The sequence below is a fragment of the Peromyscus maniculatus genome, chromosome 6, assembly GCF_049852395.1.
Source record: "Peromyscus maniculatus bairdii isolate BWxNUB_F1_BW_parent chromosome 6, HU_Pman_BW_mat_3.1, whole genome shotgun sequence".
Lineage (NCBI taxonomy): Eukaryota > Metazoa > Chordata > Mammalia > Rodentia > Cricetidae > Peromyscus > Peromyscus maniculatus.
Window position 1 is genome coordinate 70,829,975 of NC_134857.1, and position 13,222 is coordinate 70,843,196.

The window sequence follows — 13,222 nt, forward strand, 5'->3', positions numbered from 1 at the left end:
GTGTCCTACTCTGTAGAAACCTGAAGTGGGTGGATTAGTGGCAAGGCTGGGGGGTAAAATTAGGAGACAGAGGTCCTTATTTGTCAGTTTTATTTTGTCACTGACCATAGCATCTGAACTCCCTCCATCGCTGAATAAGTATTTTTCCTGCATTTTGGGATATATGTATGGTAGACATTTCTTTTTAAAGACACCGAGATAAATGTTTTCCTGCCTTGGTTACCTTTCCTTGCCCCTTTGAAAGGAATTAGCTATAGAACTGCTTTGTAAAGATGCTTCTTGATATTTTACTTTTGTTCCTTTCCCTGAACCATTCCCATCTCTCCCTTCCTTCCTTCTAGAAGGCATAACCCTTCTTTCCACAGCCCCTCCCCCACTCATCCTAGGCTCCCTTCCTTTCCATCAAGATCTTCATTAGCTTATGATATTTGCTGCCGAGATGTTATAACAAGGACTCATTCGTGTATATAAGCTATTTCTTGATCCATTTAAAAGGAATTGTACATTGTGTAGAAAAAAAAAAAAACTGAAAAAGAGAAAAAAAAAAGCCCTAGCCATGGATATTGTGAAACTGTGTTATGTCATTTTGTAATGTGCCCGTTTGTGTATGATCCGTGCAAAAGGGTTTCTGGGGAAGGGGAGGGTGTAGGGAGGCAGGGCTGTGGAGGGTGGGGAGAGGAGTGGGCCGGGCCCAGCACACTGAGACTGGCAGCTGCTCCAACCCCATCCCTCCTTAAAGATGCCACCTCCCCCACCACCCACCCCTAATTTGTGCCTTGCCCTCCCCACCCTGGAGTAATCCCTCCAGGTCACCAGCACTGCCTTGGCAGAGCCCACTCCCTACCCTAACCTGCCCACTCTTCCTACCCCCAGCATTAGGTTGATACTGTGGGGAAGTGCTGGAGGTTGGGAGGTAGCCGAGGAATGGGGCAGTTCCTGGGGGCATCGAAACCAAGTATTATTATGAATTGTAATTGTATTTGCACTGTTTTCCCCCTCTGATTGCATCAGCATATATACAATATACCTGTATAACAAAATCCAGTGTCAAAGCTTTCTTATGCAAGGAATTTCCCCACCCTTCAGAAAAAGAACCTCATGGACCTCTGAGAGGGTGGATTGTCAGGAGATAGTAGTAAAAAGGAAGGATTTTAGTTATCCTAAGGAAGTTACCTGCACCGTTCTAGGCTGTGTGGATTGAGGTGAGGCTGGCTCCTGTGAATTACAGGACTGCAGGGCTAGCACCGTAGAAAGTCAGACTCCAGGACACAGGCACAGTGTGGCTCTCTGGGGCCTACTGACTCGCTGTGTGATCTTTGGTGGAGCTCAGTGTCTTCAACCTGTGAAGCCAGAGAGGAAACCACTGGCCTCCACGCTTCAATTTCCACAGTTCTTTCCCCATCTGCCAAAAAACAAAAAGCACCCTGAGGGGAAGGACATGCTGGGCTGAAAGACCAGGGAGGAAGTGAGGAGCGACTTGTCAGTGTCCCTTCTGTTGACAGGAATCTAGGAGAGGCGGCAGTGACCGGGAGGAGGTTAAGCCCTTGTGTTGCCAGCCATGTCAGGACAGGGACCAGGCTCCAAGCCTCACCTCACAGTCACAGTCCTTAAGGATGGTTAACCAATGAATGCCCACCAGGTTGGTAATCCAGTTGCTATAGGATGTGGAATTTCCTTCATCTTGGTGACAGGAGAGCTCAGATGTAGCCCACATCTTTCCTTCCCTCAGATCTCACCTGAACCCCCAAAGGCAACTGTTCACAGTCTGTCTCCTTCAGAGGCCCAATTTATTCCCTCATTTCCTGGGCTGAGTGTTTTTACTCTCTTAAATTATTGACTCTAAAGCCTGGAGAGAGCATAGGTTGATGGGTGAGGCCTTGGTGAAGGTGGAGGATAGATTGGGGTGGGTGGCGGGGAGCAGGGAGGTGGGATGGGCAACGGCCTTCCCTGAATAGGGTGGGTGGGAGGGGAACAAGACCCTTTTGCACAACTCTCTTTTAAGTTTCCTTTTTTTTTTCTTTTATTTTTTTTAATAACTCATTCTAATTTTCTGCATTGTGTTTGGGAAATAAAATGGAAAAACTAAGACCAATAGGAACTGGTTTTCAAAAGGTAAATACACTCCCATCTGTTTCAGAGGCTGCTGAGCATTTCAGCAGTGAAGATTCAAATAATAAGCTAATTTTTGGAGAAAGGATTAAAAGAAAAACTTTGTAATATTTATCACTTGCAAGCTATGTTTAATAAAGAAAGGAATGGTTTCTAAGCTTTCCTGTGGCTTGTGCTTTAGTTGTGGCTGTGGTGGGAGAATCTGAGGCGTATTGATGCATGAGTTATGGCTTGTGCTCCTACAGTCCTACCATAATACTGTTGGCTCCTACTAGTAAAGCCCTTACCTACTACCTCTGCTGTTCCTCTCCACCTCTAATACCCTATCAACTATTCGACTATCTGATGACTTTTTTGGGGGGAGGGGGTGTTTTTGAGACAGGGTTTCTCTGTGTAGCTTTGGAGCCTGTCCTGGAACTCACCCTAGCCCAGGCTGGCCTTGAACTCACAGAGATCCGCCTGCCTCTGCCTCCCAAGTGCTGGAATCAAAGGCGTGCGCCACCACCGCCCGGCTTATCAGATAACTTAAGAGTCCAAAGGTATTAGGAGCGGGAGTCAAGCTTGGCATATATATATATGCCCTACCCGTCACACACTTGTGTTGGTCTTAGTAGAGTATAATTGTTGGTAGCTGGTTTCTCTGGACACTAAACCTTAACGTCAGAATGCATCATTCTCAGAAAGGCCTAGAACTGCTGTCTCAACACAAAGCATCAGTCATCAGATGGCTCAATGGTTAAGAACACTAGCTGCTTTTCCAGGAGACCTGGGTTTGATTCTCAGCACCCACATAGCAGCTCACAACTGTCTGTAACTCCAATTCCAGGGAATCTGACACCCTCACACAGACATACATGTGGAAAAACACCATGGGCATAAAGTAAAAATAAATTATTTTTTTTTTAAAAAGATTGCCAAAATGGCTTGGGGTTAAGATCACTTGCTGCTATTGTTGAGAACTTGGGTTCATTTCCCAGCATCTAAGAACACCAGGTGTGCACATAGCACATGTGTATGCAGGCAAAACATTCACATAATTTTTTTTTTTTTTTGAGACACTTCTCTTTGTAGCCCTGACTGTCCTGCAACTCACTCTCTACCTCCCTAGTGCTGGGATTATAGGTGTGGGCCACCACTGCCCAGCCAAATCCTTTTTTTTTTTTTTTTTTTTTTTTTAATGTATGCAATGTTCTGCTTGCATGTGTGTGCATGCCAGAAGAGGGCACCAGATCTTATTACAGGTGTTTGAGAGCCACCATGTGGGTGCTGGGAATTGAACTCAGGACCTCTGGAAGAACAAGTAGTGCTCTTAACCTCTGAGCCATCTTTCCAGCCCCTGCCCCAGCCAAATCTTTAAAAATTAAAAAAAGAAACAAACTGCCAGGTGGTGGTGGCACATGCAGGGTAGGTGGGTTTCTGAGTTCAAGGCCAGCCTGGTCAACAGAGTGAGTTCCAGAGCTACACAGAGAAACCCTATCTGGAAAAACCAAACAAAACAAAAAGACATTGGACTGGAGACATGGCTCAGTAGTTTAGAGCACTGGCTACGCTTCCAGAAGACCGGGTTCAATTCCCAGCACCCATGTGGTAGCTAACAACTGCCTGTAACCAGGGGGATCTGATACCCTCATTTTGACCTCCACAGATACCAGGCATACATGGTTCACAGACATTCATGCAGGCAAAGCACTTGCGCATGCGTGCGTGTGCGTGTGTGTGTGTGTGTTTTTAAATGAGGCAGTGGTGGTGCACACCTTTAATCCCAGCACTCCGGAGGCAGAGGTACGTGGATCCCTGTGAGTTCGAGGCCAGCCTGGGCTACACAAGAGAAACCCTGTCTTGAAAAACAAGAATGAAAGAATACCAGGCATTGCAGTACATGCATGTAGTCCCAGCCAGCAACACAGACCAAGGCAGGAAGAGCCTCATCCTAGAAGTTCAAAGCCAACCTAGGCAAAGTAACAAGGCACTTTTCAAATAAGTAAATAAGCAATATTAGAGGTTCACTCAGTTCTGTGTAGAGGAAGAAAATATCACTGCTTGCTAGGAACAGGGACCCCAGAGAAGGCAGCTGGCTGCTGGAGACAAGGAATGTGAAACCTTGGATAGCGTCGTAGTTATGGTTTGTATTGCTCTGATGAAACATCTGACCAAAAGCAAGTTGGAAGGAAAGGGTTCATGTGACTTACACTTCCACATCTTAGTCCATCACTGAAGGAAACCAGGGCAAGGGCCTAGAAGCAGGAACTGATGCAGAGGCTGCAGAGAGATGCTTACTGTCTTGTTCTCATGGATTGCTCACTCTGCTTTATTACAGACCCCAGGACCACCTACCCCGCACTAATTAGAACATGTCCGTCGGCCAGTCTTAACGGAGGCATTTCCTTAACTAAGGTCCCCTCCTCTCAGAGGATTATAGCTTGTGTCAACATAAAACCCACCAGTCAAGTGGCCCAGCCAGGGCGATGGCGCTCAGGCAGCCTGCACAGAGGTGGTGGCACCACAGCACACTTTGGTGGAGAACCCCCTGGTAGCAGGGTTACAGAGAAAGACAAAATAGATGGCAGCCCCAGCCCTCCTGGAGTCAGGGACTCTGCAGCACTGAGGCAGCTAGCTACCAATGCTGGAGACTGGGATGGGGTCCGAGTCCTGGGCGGCAACTTCAGCAGAATGAGCCCTTGAATGGGGGTTATAGGCTGTGGCCACCTCCAGGTCAATGACATTCTCAAGTGTGCCTTTCCTCACAGTCTCTTAGAGACCAGCTTGGCATCTCAGTAACCTCTCTCCCTAGCCACATGCCCCAGCTCCATAAGGGAGCTTAGACCTCTCCTGACACCCTGGCTGATCTGTCCAGGTCTCAGGAAAGCAGAGAAGGACGCTGCTAGATCAGAGCTAGGGAAGGAGACCCCAATTAGTCTGCCAGACCTGAAGAGCAGTGAGGAAGCCCAAGAGCGCATACAGAGGCAATCCCCGGGAACACTCCCAGAAACCTATCAAGAGGCTAGAAGAGGGGGCTGGAGAGATGGCTCAGAGGTTAAGAGCACCGACTGCTCTTCCAGAGGTCCTGAGTTCAATTCCCAGCAACCACATGGTGGCTCACAGCCATCTGTAATGAGATCTGATGCCCTCTTCTGGCCTGCAGTCACATATACTGTATACATAATAAATAAATCTTAGAGTCTAGAAGAGGCCGGGCGGTGATGCCACACATCTTTAATATCCCAGCACTTGGGAGGCAGAGCCAGGTGGATCTCTGTGAATTCGTGGCCAGCCTGTGTACAGAGTGAGGTCCAGGACAGGCTCCAAAGCTACACGAGAGAAACCCTGTCTCGAAAAACCAAAGCAAAACAAAACAAAAAAGAGTCTAGAAGGGGATGACTAAGGTAGGGCCCAAAGTGACTTTTCCAGGACACACCATCTGGGCAGAGCTGAACTAGAGCCACTCATGGTGCCCAGTCTGTGAGTGAAGGCCTTTCTTACCCACACATCTTGGGACACTGGCAGATCCCTGGGAGTTGGGTGTGGCTCTGGGTTCCCTATCATAGCTGAGTAGGCACTGGCCTGATGGGAACCCATGCTGTTTTCTGCCTCGAACTGGTAAAGAGCCTCATCATCAACAGAGACTCCCACTCTTAGTGTGCTGAAGAAAAGCACAGAGCCAAGATTCCCAGGCTGAAGGAGTGGTCCTAAAGGATGAAGCTGAGACCTGCTCAGAGAAAGAAGGGCACATCACTTTTATGAAGCAGTCACTAGTACTGCAGGAAGGGGACAGAGCCACAGGTGGGTGGAGGAACTCGCTGGAAAGAGAAGGCTCTGTGTGTGTGTTGGGTGTGTGTGTGGGGGGGGGGATATTTGTACACTGTGTGAAGGTGTATTTCTGTGATTGGTGTAATAAAAAGCTGAATGGCTAATAGCCAGGCAGGGGGTATAGGCGGGACTTCCAGGCAGAGAAAGAGGAAGGAGGAATAATCTATGTGGATGAGAGAGGTGGGATGAGACACCGAGGAAGCAGGATGGGCGGAACGTGACAGAATGCAGATTAATAGAAGTGGGTTGATTTAAGTTATAAAAGCTAGTTAAAAACAAGCCTAAGCTAAGGCCAAGCTTTCGTAATTAAAGTCTATTTGTTGTTATCTGTGAACTGGCAGCCCAAAGAAAAATCTGAGTGTGTGTGTGTGTGTGTGTGTGTGTGTGTGTGTGTGTGTGTGTGTGTGCAAGGAAGAGAGGAAGGCACCCTGAGACCCAGGCTCCCTGCCCCCTTCCATTTGGGTCGTTTCCTGACCTAGGAGCTGAGTGCTGCAGGCCCCTCCTGCCAGGCCATGGAGGCTCACCCTGCACGCAAAGAGTACCCTGCACTCTTGTGCTGGCTGTGGGTGCTTGACGGATAAGGAGCACAGACACAGATACCCAAGTGCTGGACAGACACATCAGAAATCACCAGGTCCCCAGTACCCAGAACTTGGATGCATCTATACTCGAGGGAGCAGCCATCTGTGGGAAAGCGTGAAGGAAGGGCAATGGCCTGGGTAGGGTAGGAGGAGCGCAGCTCTATACCCAGGAGGCTTAGGAAACAAGTGGCCGTCGGGGGCAGAGGGGACTGAGTCGTCAGATTCTAACACCCAGGGCTGGTACACTGTGGGAGTTAGATACTGAGGCCAGGCAGAAGCCCACTGAAGTGGAAACAGGCTAATACGTAGGAGGGGAGAACCCTTGCCATCTCCCATGTGGCTTCTGCTCCAGGACATCTGTGGCCAGGCTTTAGAGCTGCTTCCTTGTGGCTGCTACTCCATCAGGTAAAATGACCTATGCAAGACTGGTCGTGGTGATGCGTGGCTCTGACCCCTGCAGAGAGGGCGCAAGAGGACACTTGTGAGCTGGAGGCGAGTCTGGGCCACAGACCCGGTTCAAAGCCAGCTGGGGTTATATTGTGAGGCCCTCTCCTGGAGGAGAAAGAACAAATAGAGACTGAGTGTGCACCCTGTGTGTCAAAACCTTAGCTAGACTCACCCTCCCCTAGGTGCCTCCCCTGGAGCACTCGAAGAATTAGACACTTGTGTCAAGTCTTGGGACAAGTGTCAGAGAATATTTAAGAGGAGAGATAAATGTTTTCCCAAAACACTACCACTTTGCATGCTCTTTATGTGACACCCACCCACCCCATTTATTATGGAAAAAAGTTAAAACCGCCATGGAGGCTGCTGTGTGCCTGGCACTGTCCTCAGCCTGGGGTAGGGGTTCTCAGCCTTCCTGGTGCTGCAGCCTCTCTAAAACAGTTGCTCACGTTGTGGTGACCCCAGACCATAAAATTCTTTCTTTTTTAAAATGATTTACTTGTTTTATGTGCATTGGTATTTTGCCTGAAGGTATCTCTATGTGAGAGTCAAATCCCCTGGAGCTGGTGTTATAGACAGTTATGAGCTGCCATGTGGGTGCTGGGAATTGAACCCGGGTCCTCTGGAAGGGCAGCCAGTGCTCTTAACCACTGAGCCATCTCTCCAGCCCCCATAAAATTCTTTTGTTGCTACATCCTAACTATAATTTTGCTACTGTTATGAATCATAATGTAAATATCTGATATGGGACCCCAAAGGAGTCATGACCCACAGGTTGAGAACTGCTGGTTTAGAGTGTAAACTAGCCTTGGCTTTTTTTTTTTCTGTTATTCTCACCGATCTTTTTAAACCTTGTAATTTCTGGTCCTTTCTAATAGGAACTGAACTTTTCATGCCCTTCACTTAGAACCATGCAGATTCGACTCCTGAGTATCTAACATGAAAATTTTAGCAGGGTCTTCTGGTTCAGGCCTGTAAATTCTAGCTACTTAGGAGTCTGAAGCAGGAGGATCCCAAGTTCAAAGCCTGTCTAGGGGCTGGTAGTATAACTCCAAGTGATAAAGCACTTGCCCAGCATGTATGAGGTCCTAGACTAAATTCCCAGCACCATAAGACAGAACAGTACGAATGAACAGATGAGGAACTCCTGCAGTCTCAATACTTGAGAGGTGGAGGCAGGGCAAGGAGGATGAGGAGTTTGGGGCCGGGCTGGGCTGCTCTTCCAGAGAACTCAGGTTCTATTCCCAATATTGATGTCAAACAGCCCACAACCACCTTGAACTCCAGCGCTGGAGACTCTCACACCCTGCTCTGGTTTCCAGGAGTGCATGCACACGTGCGCACACACACATATACAGAGAGCGCCAAAAATAAAATCATTTTTAACTTTTTTCATTAAAAAGTGTTTTAGATCTATTTACGTGTGTGAGTGTTTGCTTGCATGTATGTACACCATACATGCCTGGTGCCTGCAGAGGTCAGAGGAGGACATCGGATCCCCTAGAACTAGAGTCACAGATGGTTGAGAGCCACCATGTGAGTGTGGAAAACCAAACCCTGGTCCTCTGTGGAAAAATAAAAAGAAAAATCAGGCAGCTTCAGTGAGACTGTCTCAAACTAAAACGTTAAAAGGCATCTGGGGTTGTAGTTTGCCTAGCTCAATCTTCAGCACAATTAATTAACTAATCAATTAATTAAAATGAGAGCTTTTTCAAGGGTTGAATTTTAAATTTTAAGTTTCCCTCCAGCTGTAGAAGAGGACCCCCACCCTCCACCTGCAGCAATGGCTGTCCACTTAGAGCCTGCCTCAGGCCAGGGGCTGCTCAGGTTGTTGCTAGAAAGCTCCATCCAGTCAAACTTTTCACTGTTGGAAATCTTCCGGTCTCTTACCGGGTCCATATGTGGGGCACTGTGCTGTGAGCCCCACACACCTCACCTCACTTGATTATTACTTCAGTTCCCTCACTCCCCCACAGAGGAGCCCACAGAGCCTGGACTCCGATGACCTCAGTAGCCCTGACCAGCGGACAACATGAATCCTCCAACCTCGGAGTTCCTTCAAAGTCTGGGAGAGTCTTTCTCACTCTGAGCATGCCAGAAAGAGTGCCTGTCCCAGACAGGGTCCTCCACAGGTGAACATGCTACCAGTGAGCGGTTTGAGTTCAGCCCTTGATCCTCTGCTCTCCCGGGAGTCTCCACCATCAGCCCCTTTCCTGGCCTTGAAGCAGCCCTTAAATACTGGGTACTGGTTGCCTTCTGGCCCTGAATAGGCACCTGCCCCTTCTCCTGGCTTCCTTGAAGCTCTCCGGTCACTCATGGCCCTGGAATCACAGGCAGGACATTTTCTTACTGCCTCCTGGTAGCCTGGAACTGGCCATGAACACTTAGCATCCTGGAAGCAAGGTAGCCTGTTCTGCTGCCCTGTAGTCCCACGCGGGAAGGTGGGATAGTAGATGGGAATGGGAATAATGGTCCCGGGGACCCCCACTGGGCTCCTCCTACTTTCTCAGAGGAAACCATCCCCCACCCTTTGCTTTGGGTTTCCAAGTCAGTTCCAGATCAGAGATCCCACCATGTCACCTTTCCCTTCAATCTTTAATTTAAAATTATTAACCCGGCCGAGCGGTGGTGGCGCACACCTTTAATCCCAGGACTCGGGAGGCAGAGCCAGGAGGATCTCTGTGAGTTGGAGGCCAGCAAGATCCAGAACAGGCACCAAAACTACACAGAGAAACCCTGTCTCGAAAAACAAAACAAAAAGTTATTAACCCTAGGGGTGGAGGTAGACATCTATAATGGCAGCACCCAGGTAACTGAAGTAGGGAGATTGAGGCTAGCATGTGGATAAAAAATGAGCACACACACCCCAGTTTTGTTTTAATTACATTTACTTTCAGGAAAGTCCAGCTCATGGGAGTTAGTTCTCTCCCTCCACCACGTGACACCCCAGGATTGAACTCAGGTCCTTGGGTGTTTCACCAAGGGCCTTTCCCGTCTGAACCATCTCATCTGCCTTCCCCGCGCCCAACCCCTGGGAGAAGGAGAAGTTTATTAGGAGAGTTATTGATCCATGCACAGACAGTCTGCGTTTCTTGTCTATTGCTGTGACAAACACCATAAGCAAGGCGTTTGGGGCCCCACGGTTCCAGAGGGTCAGACCCCATGACCATCATGGTGGGGAGCATGGCGCTGAGGGCAGGGAAGGCTCAGGAGCAGTAGCTGAGAGCTTTATATTCCTGATCTGAAGGCCGCAGGCAGGCAGACACCCACTGGGCCTGGCCTGAGCTTTTGAAACCTAATCCTTCCCTAAGGGTTCGGCCAACTGAGAACCAACTATTCAGACACATGACCTATGGGGACCTTTGTCAAACCACCACAGATGGTGACGGCGCCTTGGGGGGTGCTCCAAGGAGGGGTCAGGCTCCAGCGCTAGAGGCAGACAACTTGGCAGGGCTCTAAAGAGGATCGGCTTGCTTTTGTTTTTTCTTCTTCTTTTCCATTTTTCTTTTGCGTTTGCTCCGAGACAGGGTCTCAGCGTCTCTCTGGCTGGCCTGGGACTCACAGAGGTCTGCCTCACTCGACCTGCCCAGCACTTGCACCCCCACACCAGGCCTCTTTTTCATTTATTTTCTTTCTTTTTAAAATTAAAACAAGGGCTGGAGAGATGGCTCAGAGGTTAAGAGCACTGGCTGCTCTTCCAGAGGTCCTGAGTTCAATTCCCAGCAACCACATGATGGTTCACAACCATCTTTAATGAGTCTGGTGCCCTCTTCTGGCCTGCTGTCATATATGCAGTATACATAATAAAAAAATAAAAAATAGCCGGGCGGTGGTGGCGCACGCCTTTAATCCCAGCACTTGGGAGGCAGAGGCAGGTGGATCTCTGTGAATTCGGGCCAGCCTGGGCTACCAAGAGAGTTCCAGGAAAGGCGCAAAGCTACATAGAGAAACCCTGTCTCGAAAAAACCACCACCACCACCACCACCAATAATAATAATAATAATAATAATAATAATAATAATAATAATAATAAATTAAATTAAATTAAATTAAAACGAGCTTTTTATTGGTTTAACTCACATGCCTGGCACAGCCAGAACAGAGTTTTTATCCCCATCACTCCAGTCTTCCCCATCCTGGGAGTTCCTGGCTTGTCCCAGGAGAAGCGTGTCCTGGGCAGGGATGATGGCCGGGAAGAACGTATGTACGGGACTTGAAGGGGGCTTCGGGAGATGGCGGAGGGGACGGGCACTCCGAGTCCCTCCTAAAACATCCGGCCATGAAGAGAGCTGTTGACCTGCACAGGCCCCTCTTCCTCAACACAACCGGAAGGGTTAGGATTTCTTCCTTTTCCTCCTTCTTTCTTCCTCCCTCTTTCTTCCTTTTTTCCTCTTTCTCTTTCTTTTTTCTTACTGCTTTTGTTTTGTTTTTGAGGTAGGGTTTCTCTGTGTAAAACTCTGGCTGTCCTGGAACTCGCTCTGTAGCCCAGGCTGGCCTCGTACTCAGAGACCCGCCTGCCTCTGCCTCCCGGGTGCTGGGATTAAAGACGTGCGACACCACCGCTCGGTTTCTTCTTTTTACATGTTTTCAGTTATGCGTCCTTTGGTGAGACTTCAAAGAGTGGCCATGCCCTGGAGCCTCCGGTCTCCTGCCGGTGCCGGCTTAGTTATACCCAGGAGCCCTCTAGTGGCGGATGAAGGCATGACTACCCTCACCAACACTAGCAGCCCCCGCATGTCCTGCCTCTCTTGGTGTCCTAGGGGGCTGTTGCAGCCTTCACTCAGGAAACGAAATCTCCCGCCCCACTTGGCCACCCAGGCTGGTTGCTCTCAGTGACGAAGCTTTGCATCCTCACCCTCGGGAGGCACTCCCTAAGGCACCCATAGCTGCAGACGCAGGAACTCATACAGGCTGACTGAGCCCTCTCCCCGCCTCACTGAGAGCTCCTATGTCCTCTGCATCCAGTATGAACCCCATTCTGGGCCTTGCCTTTTCTCAGCACCCATTTCTGGAGTCCGTGTCTCTGCTGCCTGCACGCTCCCTGCTCTTCTCTCCTGGGCGTTTGCCCTTCTGCCTCGCTGACCTCCATCTGCCTTTTTCTGTTCACCCTCCGACACCTAGCTTGACCCAGCCTAGCCAGAAAGGCCCTGGCCATCCCTCGCCCAAGCCCAGGCCTGCTTCCCATTGTACTTCTAGCAGGTGCTGAGCCCTAGGGAGCAACATGAAGGGGCAGGATCCCTCTACCTTGTGCAGAAGTAAGATGCTCAGAATTCCAAAGCATCTTTTCACAAACAACCAGCTAGACACACTCTCCCTGTGCCCAGAGCCCACCCTGGTCCTTACCCAGGGGCAGATGGGCACCCTGGATAGTGCAGATGCTGACCACACTTTATGCCCTACAGTGGTAGGTGATCACTGCGTCCTGGCTCACACTAGTAACAAGGAGAATTCCACCAGACAGCAGTGTGACCCAGAGGACACAGAAGTCACAAATCCCCAGTTTGCACCCTGCCCCCAGCCTACCAAACAGCACACTCCTGGCTTCTGCTCAGCAGTGGCCAGTGATGGTCCGGGCTGCACCACCATGCTGCAGGAAATGGACCATTAGGCAGACATTTGAAGCGGCCAGCACCGCTCTGTTCCACCTGGACAACCTGGACCTCGGTGGAGCAGGATAGACATAGGGGTAGGTGGTGTGTGAGCATCCACACAGTAGACCCGGGCTGGGCCACGCCTGCCACTTCCTATTGCTCATCACTACCCAATCAGAGAGTCACCTGTCCGTGACTTTGGTGGACTCTAAACACTTGGTTTTCCTTCATTACAATCCCTTAGTTTGTAGCCAAGCCAACTGGACTGGAAGTCCTTCCTCAACCTCCAAAATCCTGGGATTATAGCCATTCTTTGCTCCTTGATTTAAAAAAAAATTACATATCACAATTGTGTTGGTATGAAGTCAAACATAATCTAAGTTGGACACATTACACACCCATTCTTTTTTTTTTTCCCCCCAATTCTTGTTTAAATGAAATTGTGGAGCTTAGGGATGTGGAGTTGGTCGAGTGTTGTTGCTTGTTTTTGCTCTTTTATTCTTTTGGCTCTTTGCTCTTTTGGGGGGCCCACCACCCAGCTCTGAAATAAATCACACGGAGTCTTATTCTTACTATGAATGCCCGGCCTTAGCTTGGCTTGTTTCTAGCCAGCTTTTCTTAACTTTAAATTATCCCATCTACCTTTTGTCTCTGGGCTTTTACCTTTTTCTTACTTCTGTATATCTTTTC